General features: G+C 39.6%; 1 long non-coding RNA gene across 1 annotated transcript in view; it reads right to left on the bottom strand.

Annotated features, from left to right (window-relative positions):
• Positions 1-13,607, bottom strand: part of LOC111092409 — a 40,555-nt gene that overhangs the window by 15,032 nt on the left and 11,916 nt on the right. Inside the window, exon 3 of the long non-coding RNA XR_005378204.1 lies at positions 8,380-8,479. This is a non-coding gene — a long non-coding RNA (uncharacterized LOC111092409). The remainder of the gene's footprint in view (positions 1-8,379; positions 8,480-13,607) is intronic.

Genomic DNA, 13,607 nt, shown 5'->3' on the forward strand with positions numbered 1-13,607 from the left:
TATTGTATGTCTTCTCCCATTAGAAAGTGAAAGTTCTCCTAAGGGCAGATACATCCTCTTGCTCACACCTGTATCCCTAATCCTTGACAATGCCTGACATGGAGATGAACTCACTATTTGTTTGATGATTGAATACAGAAGTTCAAATTAAAGGATCTTGTCTTGTATTCTTCACATTTATTGTTTCTCTCTTGCTAGATTCTTTTAATGATCCATGAAGACTATGCTGTAGCACAAAGCTTTATGTACTTCTTTTTATACACTGCATCTTCCCATTATGAATGCTCTGATGCAAAACAAGATATAATCTCTGCCTGATGTCTTTCTCATTGACATTAGACATTTAGTATGTGCTGCAGTATCAATCACTGGCATTGAAGACTTCCCCGACCTCAGGCCTCCTCTAGGCTGTCTCTCCTATGTGTTTCTAGGACATTCTAAGTTTTTTTCTATTGGATTCTTTACCACATTAATATAATTGTATGTCTCCCCAAATGTCTGAAGATTCCTTGAGGCCAGAGACTCCTTGCCTTTTTTTCCTATCATTAGCACTCACCAGTGCTTTCTACATGATAGAAGTTCAGCAAATGTTTGTCAAATTAGTCAGAAAAAGCTTTCTTCATGATTTATTTTCTGATGACTTTAAAGATAAGAGCTTTACATGAAGGTTCCCCACATATACCCAAATACATTTATTTTCTTTCTACTTAAAGTCCAAGATGTTCAGTACAGGATGCACACAGCTAATGATGGTCTCCCCAAGAAATTGGTTAAGTGAACATTATGGAGCTGGACACTTTGGTTTATACCTAGCCTCTGTTCAGTCAGGAAATGGAATGTAAATGGAATAGTTAAGAAATTTCAGTTCTAGGGGCACCTGGGTGGTTCAGTGGTTGAGCATCTGCCTTTGGCTCAGGTCATGATCCCAGGTCCTGGGATCGAATCCTTCATCAGGCTCCCTGCAGAGAGTCTGCTTCTCCCTCTGCCTATGTCTCTGCCTCTCTCTGTGTCTCTCATGAATAAATAAATATAATCTTTAAAAAAAAAAAAAGAAATTTCAGTTCTATTAAAATCTAAACCAGGGAATTATATCCCTAACTCTCCACATTGCCTCCATTTCTGCTCCCAACCAAGCAGCAAGAACAAGCAGCACAAGGTCTAAACCCATCAGCCACTTAGAACATATTAGTTGGTGAGAATGATAATTCTGAAAGCAATCTATACTTATTCTAGCTGAAAAGCTTCTGAGGTACGGTGTGTCACTTTCCAACCTCATGCATACTGCATAAGAAAAGGCCATTCACAGCTGGGAGGGGATGGTTAGCAAGAGGGCCCCTTTAGATTCTAAGAGATTTTATCTATTCTTATAGTTTGTCAAAGCTAGGCTGGTACCGTTTGGCGCTTAGCATTTCATGTCAGAGATTTAATACTTAAATTAAAAATGATTTCTGGTTTATTTCTCTTGTTCCAGAGAAAAGAGTAAGACTAAGAGAATCATTTACATGCTTACCCACGTCATGGTAACACAAGATTAGAGAGAAAAACAAAACAGGGCATTAGCAGGGAGCTTGATTCCTTGTTCACAAGACACCCCAATGTGGTCTTTTTCAAGAATACAACACCTGAATCAAGGACCAACATGTCTGATATGGCAATCAACCAACTGTTTAAAGAAATTTGTCAAAAGCTTACTGCAGGTCATCCATGTGTTCATTTTTAAATATATTCAATAAATGCACTAGGTGCCAACTACATCTCAGTCACTTTATTTCTCAAATCCCCATGAAGTGCAAATGATTCTTCACATTTTGCAAGTGATGAATTTGAGGTTCACTCATCACAGGAAAAAGCAAAATTTGTAACTATATGAAGTAATGGACGTTAAGTAAACTTACTATGGTGATCATTTCACAATATATACATGTATGGAAGCATTATGCTGCACACCTGAAACTAACACAATGTTATATGTCAATTACATCTCAATAAAACTGGAAAAAAACAATTGAGGCTCAAAGCACGTTAAGACTTTCAAAATTGCACAGCTCTGTTCTATCTTAAAACCTATCTCTGTGAAAACAGAAGATAGGAAGGTAGAAGCCTTCCAAGGGCAAAGGGAAAGCCAGTACTGAAAGTATTAAATATTACGAAGATTGAGTATGTCAGAGCTAGGAAAAGGGAACCAAAAGGAGAATATTTAGGGAAATTCTTTGCAAAGAATAAAAACAAATTGAAGTGTCTCTTACGGGTGAAATATGCCTCCAAGTCTAGGAAGTGCTCTTCATGGATAAAAATAGACACTCATGAGGAGAATGTTATGAGGGACATGAGTAGGTACATCTGAAGCACAATGACTCCTACCCCAGCCTGAAGAGAGGAGGTGGAAGGAGGAAGGATGAGAGAGAGGGAGGAAAAAGAAGTAAGGGAGACAGGACACCATATGCAATAAATGCAACTAAGGGAGTGTCTTCTATTTTATTAAGCAGCTTAAAATGCAGGTGTAGAAAGAAATTGAGAGATTGTCCCACCTTCCAACAAATCCATATTTACATTCTCTTCGACAAACTGAGAGCCTCATTGTGTGCCTTCATAACCACCACAGCAGCCATTTCAAGAACCTTCCTTGGGGAAGTGGTTTTCCTCAAATTGAAACCTTCCAGACTTAAAATGAATCCTCAAGTTGTCTCCTCATGATCTATTTTAAAAAAATATATTTCTAAATGAATGCTGTGTGCAACTTCTACTATTTCATGGCTAAATAGCAGGACCTGTTAAAATATTTTTATTGCTAAGATCCTTCCAACATCGGGAGACCTGTGAGGCCCAACAGAACAAATGTTTAAAAATCAGAAATCTCCAAACTAAAGGTCTCCCTGCTCCACAAAAGACATCCTTTCAGATAAAACTCTGGCAAGAAAATAGGTATTTGCTGCATTTTCCAAAGCAATCACTTCTAAATTTTCTTTTCTTCTTGTTCAATAGGTAATCAGACTTCACACTAAATACAAATTGCCTAGCTCTTCCAAAGCTAACTAAGTGCACTCGTAGGGTTATATAAGATCTTTAGTCCTCGTAAAAAAACACACAGATTTTTCATACAAGCCCAGATTGCAATGCTCCAGGACTAATGGCATTATGCACTTTCTCTGAACCCATCATTTTGAAATGATGAGGCTTGTTTTTCTGGGACAATCCAAGCAGCTCAGAGCTGAACCTTTAATGAGCTAGATAGATATTCATTCTTGAAAGTTACTATGATACCTTTATTTCTCTAGGCCTCTCTGCTTACAACGTATTATCATACTAATTTTGTTGATTTCCACAACAATTCTGTAGGATAAGTAGAATATATATAAGCAATCCTATTTGACAGTAGAAGGAAGACTCAGAAATGAACTATCATGTTACCTCACTGAAACTCACTTTAAACCCAGGTCCTCTACTCCTTTACAATAAGATGACTCCTGTCTACCTTCACAATCTAAACAAATCAATCAAGACCTCCCAGGTGGCCAAGGATCAAAGCTTCTAGTTCCATTGTATCCACTGCCCATCCCTCCCTCCACTTCACCTCCTTCAGAATTCCACTTAATCCAATTTGGCCCATTTCATCAATGCATCTAATGAACTATTCAAGTGGAATTAGAGTGAAATATATAAAAACTCCACAGAAAGACTAGAACCCCACAGACTGGTATTTCATTTTGTTCTTCATTTCAGCCCTCAGCTTTAAATATTAGATTATGAGCATTAAATTGAAACAACTTTGTTCTTCTAGACTGTAGGTAACTAATGGAAGATTGAACCTTGCAACCCAGAGAACACATAGCTGTAAACTCAAAAACAAAAAATCTTGTCCATGGCTTTAATGACACTCAAATATATATGATGACTTTAGCAAAATACTCTACCATTTATAAGTTAATTCTCATTCTCTCTCTCCTCCTTATCACTCTGATGAAAAAGAAATCTTTCTGGTTTTGGTTATTATTTTTTGTTCGTTTAACCAATCTTGAGTTTTATATTAATGTTATAGTATATATCTTAGCCAAATAAAATAACAAAACTTTCTCACTTTAAAACATAATTTAAAAACATAAAAATTTCTGCAAACATAAATGCCTTTTCTCTCCTTCCTATATATCTGGAAGGAAGCCTCTCAGCAATTCGGCCAAAAGTATGATCTGACTTAACATAGGAGCAAGAGAAGTTATGGGTCTGACCAAATGCATCCCTTGAGAATTCTTCAACAGACATCAAAGACTTTGCTGAATTCTCTATTCAGTTTTGAGGTTTTCAGCTTAGCTTTTTTTGCACAGCACTTATGCTACCACAGAAAAAAAATAGAAACTGTAGAACCTGATAAATAGAGACTGATTAGGAAAAAAAAAAAGTGAGCTGGCCTTTTAGGTAAAGATCCAGTGAAGGGAATTACCTCTCAGTAGTCCCAGGGCCTTCAGTTAAATATCTTAAGCAGATTGTACAATATGAAAGTTCTTCAGTTATTCTGCTTTTAGGACTTTTAGGTATCGCCATTCCAGAGCCAAATAAAGCTAGAATTACCTAGTTCAACTCGAAGAAGTTCCTATCTTCCCAGAATTGAGATTACAATTATTGAGAAGGGTGAGGGAGCCAGTGGGGTATCAACCTATTGAATCGTCTGGGCAGAGAAAGAAAGATCAAGGTACTAGCACAGCTCTGTAGAACTGTGCTATCTGGTTAGGTGGACATTAATCCTTTGAAATGTGGCTCCTACAAATAGAGATGTGCTCCAAGAGTAACATAAACACTGGATTTCAGTGTCTATATGAGAAAAAGAATGTAAATATCTCATTAATTTGTATACTGTTACTTACTGAAATGACAGCTACATATGTTATATTAAATGAAAAATATTATTAAAATTAATTTTACTCATTTATATTTCTTCTTTTAATGTGGTCACTAGACTTAATTACATACATGGCCCATGTGACATTTCTATTGAACAGGGTCAGCAGAGGTAGGCTCTGTGTTCTTATACAACTTTATTTGCAAAACCAGGTGGTAGACCCCATGGACCAAAGGTTGCAGATATCTGATCTATAGAGCATAGCCAGCATTTTAAAGTTAAGGGGTTATTTGTCAACAATTTGTTTTCATTGAGAAGTTTTTATGAGCCAACAATAGGTAAAGAAGAAGGAGATAAGGAGATCTTAGTTTCCTCTGAGTATGGAAGAATCAAACTGTCACAGCCTTTTAGGTCCGAATAATGAGGACCATGGCCATGTTTGTCCCTGGGGAGCCTGACTCTCATTCTCACCATCATCACCATCTCTCATTTCAAGGCACCCTTCAGAAGCAATTAACCAACCACTCTTCCTCATGATGACAGAGTACACACAGGCACTCTCTGTGTTACCGGAAATTTCACGGAAAGGCTCAGATACCAGGTTCGTCTTTTGAACCAGAGCCAGTGATGTAATTTGTGAGCGAGTGCCATTTTGAAACACTCACTCTGCCTCTCTTTACACCTTGACTGCCAATTCCTTTACAGCCCAAATCTGTAATTCAAAGCTCCATTTGGGTGTCTTGACACTATTTAACTGGCAGTATCTGGGCCTTTTTTATAGGGACATTCTGGAGTTCCTGGGGCCAGTTGCAAAACACAGTCTACTAGCCCAAGTCATCAAACCAGAGAACACTCAGAAAGGAAGAATAATGCCTGAAACCCTTCGCCCTCCAAAGCAGTGTGAGAAGAAAGGAAACTATGTAGAGATTAGCATGCTGAGATCCTAAGGAGAACCCACTATCATTAACTATCTTCCCAAGGAACGTATGGAGATAGGGTGGTTTTCCTAGCATCTCAACTAAAAGCAAAGGTTAAATGTCTCAACAATTCTCCAAGCTCTTGTCAACCTCCAAATCTATTATCATCTTGATTTGCTCATACAGAAAGCAAAAGTTGCCAATATTAAGCGTGCCTTAATGATTTCAATGAATGATGTCACAGTTTGTACCTACAAATGCTAGGAAATCAGCATTTCACCAACCATTGCTCTGATAACCAGTTTATACGAATAGTCATTGTTAAATTAGACAAGTTTATCTTTGCTAACACACTCATAACCTCATTTCTATGTTTCTTGCTGAATGAAAATTAATACCTGCACATTTAACTCCACAGAGAAACCAAGTTTCTCCTACAGTGGCAAAGGAACTGGAAAGGACAGAAGCTCAATCGCCTTAGCGCTTCCTCCTATCACTTCTCTGCCCATTTTAAACAGAGAGGATCAAGTTACTACTTTAGAAAATAAGCAAAACAAATCATTACTGATATTAATCATTGTCAGTTTATTTTTCCTCCTCTTTTTTATTTAGTTAGGTGCTGACATGTATAAGCTTTAAGTAAATTGAACGTCCACTTGTATTTTATTGCTCGTTACAAACCCTCAAGCCTCAGCAATAGTCACAGTTTATGTTAGAAACAGCAAAATCGATGTGAATTCTGGAGCTGACAATGACAGATGGAAGCCTCACACAGCCGCCCTCACTGCTTTACAGGACCTGAGGTCCTCAGGAGTTCTGCATGCCATTTGGGACACAGGCAACTCGGAAGACAAGTTCCCACGTGCCCCCACCCACACGGCTGCCAGGACTGCCGGGGCTTGCATTTGCAGTGCATATCCAGATCACTGACTTTCCTGAAGAGGTAAACCTAGAAACAGAGAAGGCTGGGGCTCTGGTTTTCTGAAGTCTGTGCTCTACCAAAGCTCTGCCATGGGCTTGAGAACTGAGCTCAGGGCTGGGAACCAGAGAAGGAGCCTCACACTGGCCCAGGCCTGCTAGGTGATGCCTGGTAAGAAGTCACTGCTCCCTTTAGGTGCCGGTCGTCTCCTCCACCAAGAGCTAATAATGCCTATAATGCATATTTTAAGGTTTTTGTGTCCAACCAACATCATGAGCACTTAGTATTTACTAGGTAGCCTGCGAGTGTAAGATGCCTATGTCTTTCCAAGGTGGGAGTTATTCTGGGGACTTCCTTCTAGTCATCGTACTTTACAGTCAAAACCTGCCATGTGTTAGCATCTCCCTGGATAAGAAGGAAGGTGATGCAGTTCCCAGTTTCCTGTAGACCGTGTAATCCCGCACTAATGCCTTCATCCACTGAGCAGCACACATTCTCAGAGTGCCTGTTCTGCCTTGGACACCTTGCCAGAGCCTAGAAATACAGAGACACCCAACACTGTCTGCTCTCTTAGATTTTCCAGCATAGTAAGGCAGCTAGACATTTACAGAATAAATTACCATGCGATGTGAAAATCTCTTATAACAGAGGTGTGACAAATGTGCTAGAGGTAGAGAGCACTGATGTTTGAGCAATCAGTTTTGTCTAGAGGGAGGAGGAGAAACTGTCCCTGAATCAGGGACATAGAAGTTGGTGGCTGAAGGATGCATTGCAGATGATCAGATGGAGAAGGTGACAAAGAGGAATCCTGGGCTGAGGGGCAGGACATGGAACTTCCCTGGGGGGTAGGAGGGCATCAGGGGATGGAGAAAATCTGCGAAGAGAAGTTTGTGAAATCAACTGCCTATTTTAAACATTGATTTTGACACAGGGATGATATTTTCACAGTAATCCATTTGCTAAAAAATAATGGTAGTAATTATAAGTTACCTTTTCTGCCTAGAGCTGACCTTTTTATCTTAAAAATAACCTGCTTAATAAAAATTCTGTTTAAAAAAAAAAAAAAAAGCTTGTACATTCTTCCCGTGAAGAATCACATTGTCAGAGAAATGTTGTGGTTTTTTAATAATGTATCACTTCAGAGGGCTTGACTTTTCAGCCAACCTCAGTACTTCTCCCTTTCCTCCTATAAGTATAGATCTGCCCCCCAGCTGCTGACTTTATACCACTTATGTGATCATATTCCTCTGAGCAATAGGAAGGCATCGTCCTACCCATTGATCGCAGCCCGCAAAACTGCTTTCCAGTTCAAAACTGTGTCATGGAATAGCAGACCATACGCCGAGGGCTTGACAGGGTCAGGATTCCTTTTCAATCCACAGTATCACTTTGCTAGACTAAGACCTTGGCTGTCCCATCAATAGTCACCTTCCTTTGTAATGGAAGAAGTCACTGCTGGCCACGGTATTCACTAGCAGGAGGCGGTGGGCAGCCTTGGGTCCCTTCTTGCCTCCATGGGACGGAGCCAGGCAGGGTTGGGAAATCCTCTAGTGTCCGCTATTATACACAGTATACTCAGAGTATGAGGTTGGATCACATAAGGTGCAGAATTTTGCTTTCAAGAAGGAAATCACAATACACATAAGTCCTTCCCTCCTCCTATTGTCCTTTCATCGCAGGCCCTCTGAGGGCAGTCCCCACCCAGCACTCACCACCATTAGGAGGATTTACCCAGAGACCAAATGAGCAGAGTTGGGGGTATTACGCAGGAATCAGGAAAGGTGGTTCATCTCAGCTCAAGGAGGCCTCCTCCTGCCAACACACACAAAATGGTATTTCTTAGATGATCAAAACATGCCATGGGGCTCAACATTTGCATTCTGCTATCCAGAGAACTGGTGAATGCCTCACTGAGACCAGAGAGGAATTTTGGGTCCTCCGAAGGCCCCAGGTCATGACTGGCATAGTCTGAGGAGTTAGGAATTCCAGAGTTTACTTGAGAGGCTCACATTTTAAAATTCTCTCAGTCACGTTATTCCAAACCCTGTCTAGAATCATCAGAGGAGCCTGAAAATAACAAATACACCAAGACAGGCCCCACACTAGACCCACTGAACCAGCAACAGCTTATCAAAGAAAATGCTTTCCTTTCTCTTATGCTCAGTTAGAATTTAGCCATAAATAAATAAATATATAGAAAAATTGGGGTGTGTCTGTAAGTCCTACAATCAATGAATGCAGATGGTTTCTCACTGCAGGATTGAAATGAAGGTTTCTCATGCTGCTGTCTGTGCTGCCCCAGCCAATCAGAATCTCCAGAATCAAGGTCAGGAAATAGAACTTTTCAAAAAATTCCAGTGCCAATTCTGACATACAGCCATTGGGTTAGTGCCCTGAAGATTCCCCTCTAAATTTGCGAGACTGAACAGATATGTGTGTCTTATTGGGGCAGGGGTTGAAGCAATCCCTGTTCTGGTTACCCCAAATTCCACACAGACACTTGAGTGACCCAGAAGCATTCCCCAAAGACTGCTTTGGAATTTGCCAGATACTGACAACCACAGAATTGCAGCTGAGCCACCAGGAGATTGACTGTTTTAACTAGTAGGACAAGTTCTACTCCAAAACTATAAACCAGCAAAGTGAGTCAAACCCACACTGCAAGCTCAGGTTGAGCTCCTGAGAATGTTAGCTTGCAGTAGAGGCCACTACTCCATGGGACACTCAGGGACCAGTGGGTGACACCCATTCCTGGTCCACTTTTAGCTCCTAAGATAAAGCTGATCCTTCATCCTTTGAAGGGTGGACCCTGCCAACTGTGTCTCCAGGAGCCAGGATGTGTCTGTGCTCACCCCGCCACAATTTGTCACAACCTGCAGCATATATTTTCAAAGCGATTGGTCAAGGGTAAGGTCTTGTTTGGCAGCTGTGGAGCAGAATGAAGTGAGCTGCCCATATAAACTCGGTGACCCTTGTATCATGATAACCAGGTGCTGTAAGGTATGAAAATGATGGAGCCCATTGATTATGTAGATAATTCCACAGGAGCCCCAGAAACCAGATCTCAGGCTTGATCTTTGGGAAAAATAATGATAACAGCATCATAAATATCTACCCAAGCACATCACAGCACATAAAATGTTTTACAGACAATATTTTTGCATTTCTGAAAATGTGCTTTGCCCACATTGCTTAGAGAAGTTAAGTAACCTGCCTAAAGTCATAAAGTACCAGAGGCAGAAATTAAGAAAAATAAAACTGCCTTCCTAAAAGAAGTCTATGTTCTGTACCCTTGGAAGAAACCAAATGTGATCAGTCACTTAGTTCAAATTTATTACTAATTGTGCTTTGAAGATTTTTCTTTAAGTACACATGTCCCTGCATTTCTCATCATGACTTCTGGGACATCTTTGGTCTCTTTTGGCCTTCATTTATTGGGGACCAATCATATGCCACTCACTGCATTAGTTCTAATTAATTTCATTAACTACTCAATACTTAATAACTACTAAAAACAATTTTACAAAAGAGCTTATCAAACCACCTCAAGCCCAGGCATCAGTCTTGTTTTACTAGTAAAGGAAAGGAGACTCAGAGAGCCCCTTGAAATGAAGGCCGTACCTAGGAGGGAGTGAGAGCACTTTGGCGAAGCTGCCAGAGATCAGCGCCCTGTCTGCTCTTGCTAGAGGCACATCCACATTCCTTCTGACTGATGTTCTTTTCATAAAAGTTTATTTCAGTAATGTGTGTAAAGAGGCCATCTCACATAATATTGTAGCTCACCATTTTATTACAACCACCTTCGGATTTTGTCTCTACCCTGTACCAGATAAATCTCCCCATGGCCATGGGTAGCACTTGTTAGAAACATCACATTCCTGAGCTGGTAAATAGCTCCATTTAACAATAAATAACAATAACTCACCAAGTTGCTCAGCATTTACTTAAATTTAACAGATAAAGAACCAGCTATGTACATAGGCCCAAGCTGGACAAAAGTCATTAATAGCATTAATTGCAATAATGACATTAATTTAGTACCCTCACTATTCCAGGAACTGTGATGAGTCTTGTAAAGTTTTATGAATGCAATTTAATTTCATGTAATGCTCTTACTAACCCTGTGAGCTAGCTGCTTAATAATATACCCTCTTTCAGGAGCCAGGGGTGCAGAGGGTTAAGGAAACCACCCATAGTTACATGGGGGCTCAAGGCAACTTCAAATCCAAAGAGAGTCAACAGAAACTATATTCTAACTAATCATGCTACTTTGCCTAGGGAAAAAAATTTCAGGTTGCCAAATTATTCCTTAGATACCACTTCCTTCAATATTCCTTAGAATACCGCTTCCCAGTTCCCACATTCATAAATTCTAGGCTTAGAATTGTACCAGCACACTGTATTTTAGGTCACTATTATATCCCACTTCCAGTCTGCCTGTGAGAGAAGCATTCCCTGTAATGTTTCAGCATGTCTTGGTTCCAACAAATAGAATAATTATATGAGAGGGGATGAAAGAAGTCGTGTGGGTAAATGGTAACTAAAGCCTTTAAAAAAAAAACCCTCAAAAAAATTTCATGCCCAAACGCTGGTACAGACTGCAGAAACAAAGCTCTGAGGAAGTACCCAGAAAAAAAAAAATTCATCTTCTCTTTCTTTCCCTGAGAAAATGCAATTTTCATCAGACAGTAAAGCCAGTTTGGGTAAAGAATTCATTCCAGTTGGCTAAGCTATTTATAGGCATGTTTAACCTAAAATATAAAGGCAATAAAAATATGATACAGAATTAAAAATGAGATACTTAAAAATGACTTCTAAGGAAAACTTTCAAGAAACATAAAATTATAGGTGACTCCTACTTCCAACTCTTAGGGCTAAAAAGAGGCATTTGGCCAATCATAGGCAAACAGAAAGCTGTGAACTTCCTGCAGTGCTCATGGGCTTCTCTGAATTTGAAGATATTCTTGTTCATTTCAGTTAATATAAGTTTGAAAGCTTGAGAGCTTTGTGGTCGTCAGAAGCTATACAGCAAACCTAAAACACAGAATCAATTTGTGTTCCAGACGTTTTTTTTTTTGGTCTTTCTATGAAAATAAAACCAAACCACAAAATCTCTTCAGATTCTTAAGGCCACAGGGTCTCGTTAGAAGCCAAAGCAAGAGTTTCCTTATAAAATTGTACCAAAAATTGTTATGGTGATTGGTAAATTTCAACCATTCTCTATCCAGTGCCAAAACAGCAAGAGGAAAATTACACTCTTTGGGGTTTTTTCTTCCTTTATTAAGTTTTTTTAAATTTTAACTCCAGTATAGTTAACATCCAGTGTTATCTTAGTTTCAGGTGTACAATATAGTGACTCATCAACTCTATACATTACTCAGAGCTCATTATGATAAGTACACTCCTTAATCCCCATCACCTATTTCCTCCATTCCCCATTCATCTCCCCTCTGGTGACCACCAGTTTGTTCTCTAGAGTTGAGACGGTTTTTTGGTTTGTCTCTTTTTCCCTTTGTTCATTTATTTTGTTTCTTAAGTTCTACACAGGAGTAAAATCCTAGGATATTTGTCTTTCTCTGACTCGCTTATTTCATTTAGTATTATATTCTCTAGCTCCATCCATGTCTTAGCAAATGGCAAGACTTTATTTTTTATTACTGAGTAATATTCCATCGTAGATAGATAGATGATAGATAGATAGATGATAGATAGATAGATATGACATGCATCACATCTTCTTTATCCATTCATCTATAATTGGACACTTGAGCTGCTTCCATAATTTAACTATTATAAATAATTATGCCATAAACATAGGGGTGCATGTATCCCTTTGAATTATTTTTTGTATTTTGGGGGTAAATACCCAGTAGTGCAATTTTGTATTTTGGGGGTAAATACCCAGTAGTGCAATTTTGGGTCATATGGTAGTTTTATTTTTAACTTTTTTCAGAACCTCCATACTGTCTTCCAGAGTGGCAACACCAGTTTGCATGCCCACCAACAGTGTGAACAGTGTGAAAGTGTTCCTTTTTCTCCACATCCTCATCAATACTTATTGCTTCTTGAGTTTTTGATTCTAGCCACTCTGATAGGTGTGGGGTGATAACTCATTGCAATTTTGATGTTGAGTAATGTTGAGTGATGATGAGTGATGTTGAGCATCGTTTCATGTGTCAGTTGGCCATCTGTTTATCTTCTTGTGAGAGATGTCTGTTCATGTATCCTGACCATTTTACTTTTTTTAAAGATTTATTTATTTATTTATGAGAGACAGACACACAGAGAGAGAAGCAGAGACATAGGCAGAGGGGGAAGGCTCTTCACAGGAAGCCCGATGAAGGACTCAATCCCGAGCCCCGGGATCATATCCTTAGCCCAAGGCAGACGCTAAACTGCTAAGCCACCCAGGTGTCCCTCTTCTGACCATTTAAATCAGATTATTTGTTTTTTGGGTGTTGAAGTTTTTGAATCAAAAGGCCACTGCTCCTCTACCCATCCTAATGCCTCTGCCTAGAGTGAACACCTTCTCCCAATGATACCATAGGCATCCTTCAAGACCTGGCTCCATGCCACCTCTTAACCAATAGGTAATAGGTACAATGCTCACCTAACTTAGCCAGAGTTTATCTGCCTCATCCAAAGACACACTATTATGCTTTGGCATCACCTCCGAGACCAACCACACAAGGTGTTCGACATGGCTGTGGCCTAACATGTTTGTTGACTCTGCTTATGATAGATGACCCAACTTAACATGACTATGTTTCTCAATACCTAGATTACAAATGCTTCCCAGTTCACAGAATAGTTCAGATCCAGGTGGCCTCATACCATGTGAATTTTGCATTAATCAAAGATGCTTCTGGATTCCTTCCTGCTACCTCTGCATCAGTCTGCAGTGGAGGTAGAGGTTAGGGTGCATTAGCATGAACCCGAT

This window comes from Canis lupus, chromosome 25 (assembly GCF_011100685.1).
Source record: "Canis lupus familiaris isolate Mischka breed German Shepherd chromosome 25, alternate assembly UU_Cfam_GSD_1.0, whole genome shotgun sequence".
NCBI classification, from domain to species: Eukaryota; Metazoa; Chordata; class Mammalia; order Carnivora; family Canidae; genus Canis; species Canis lupus.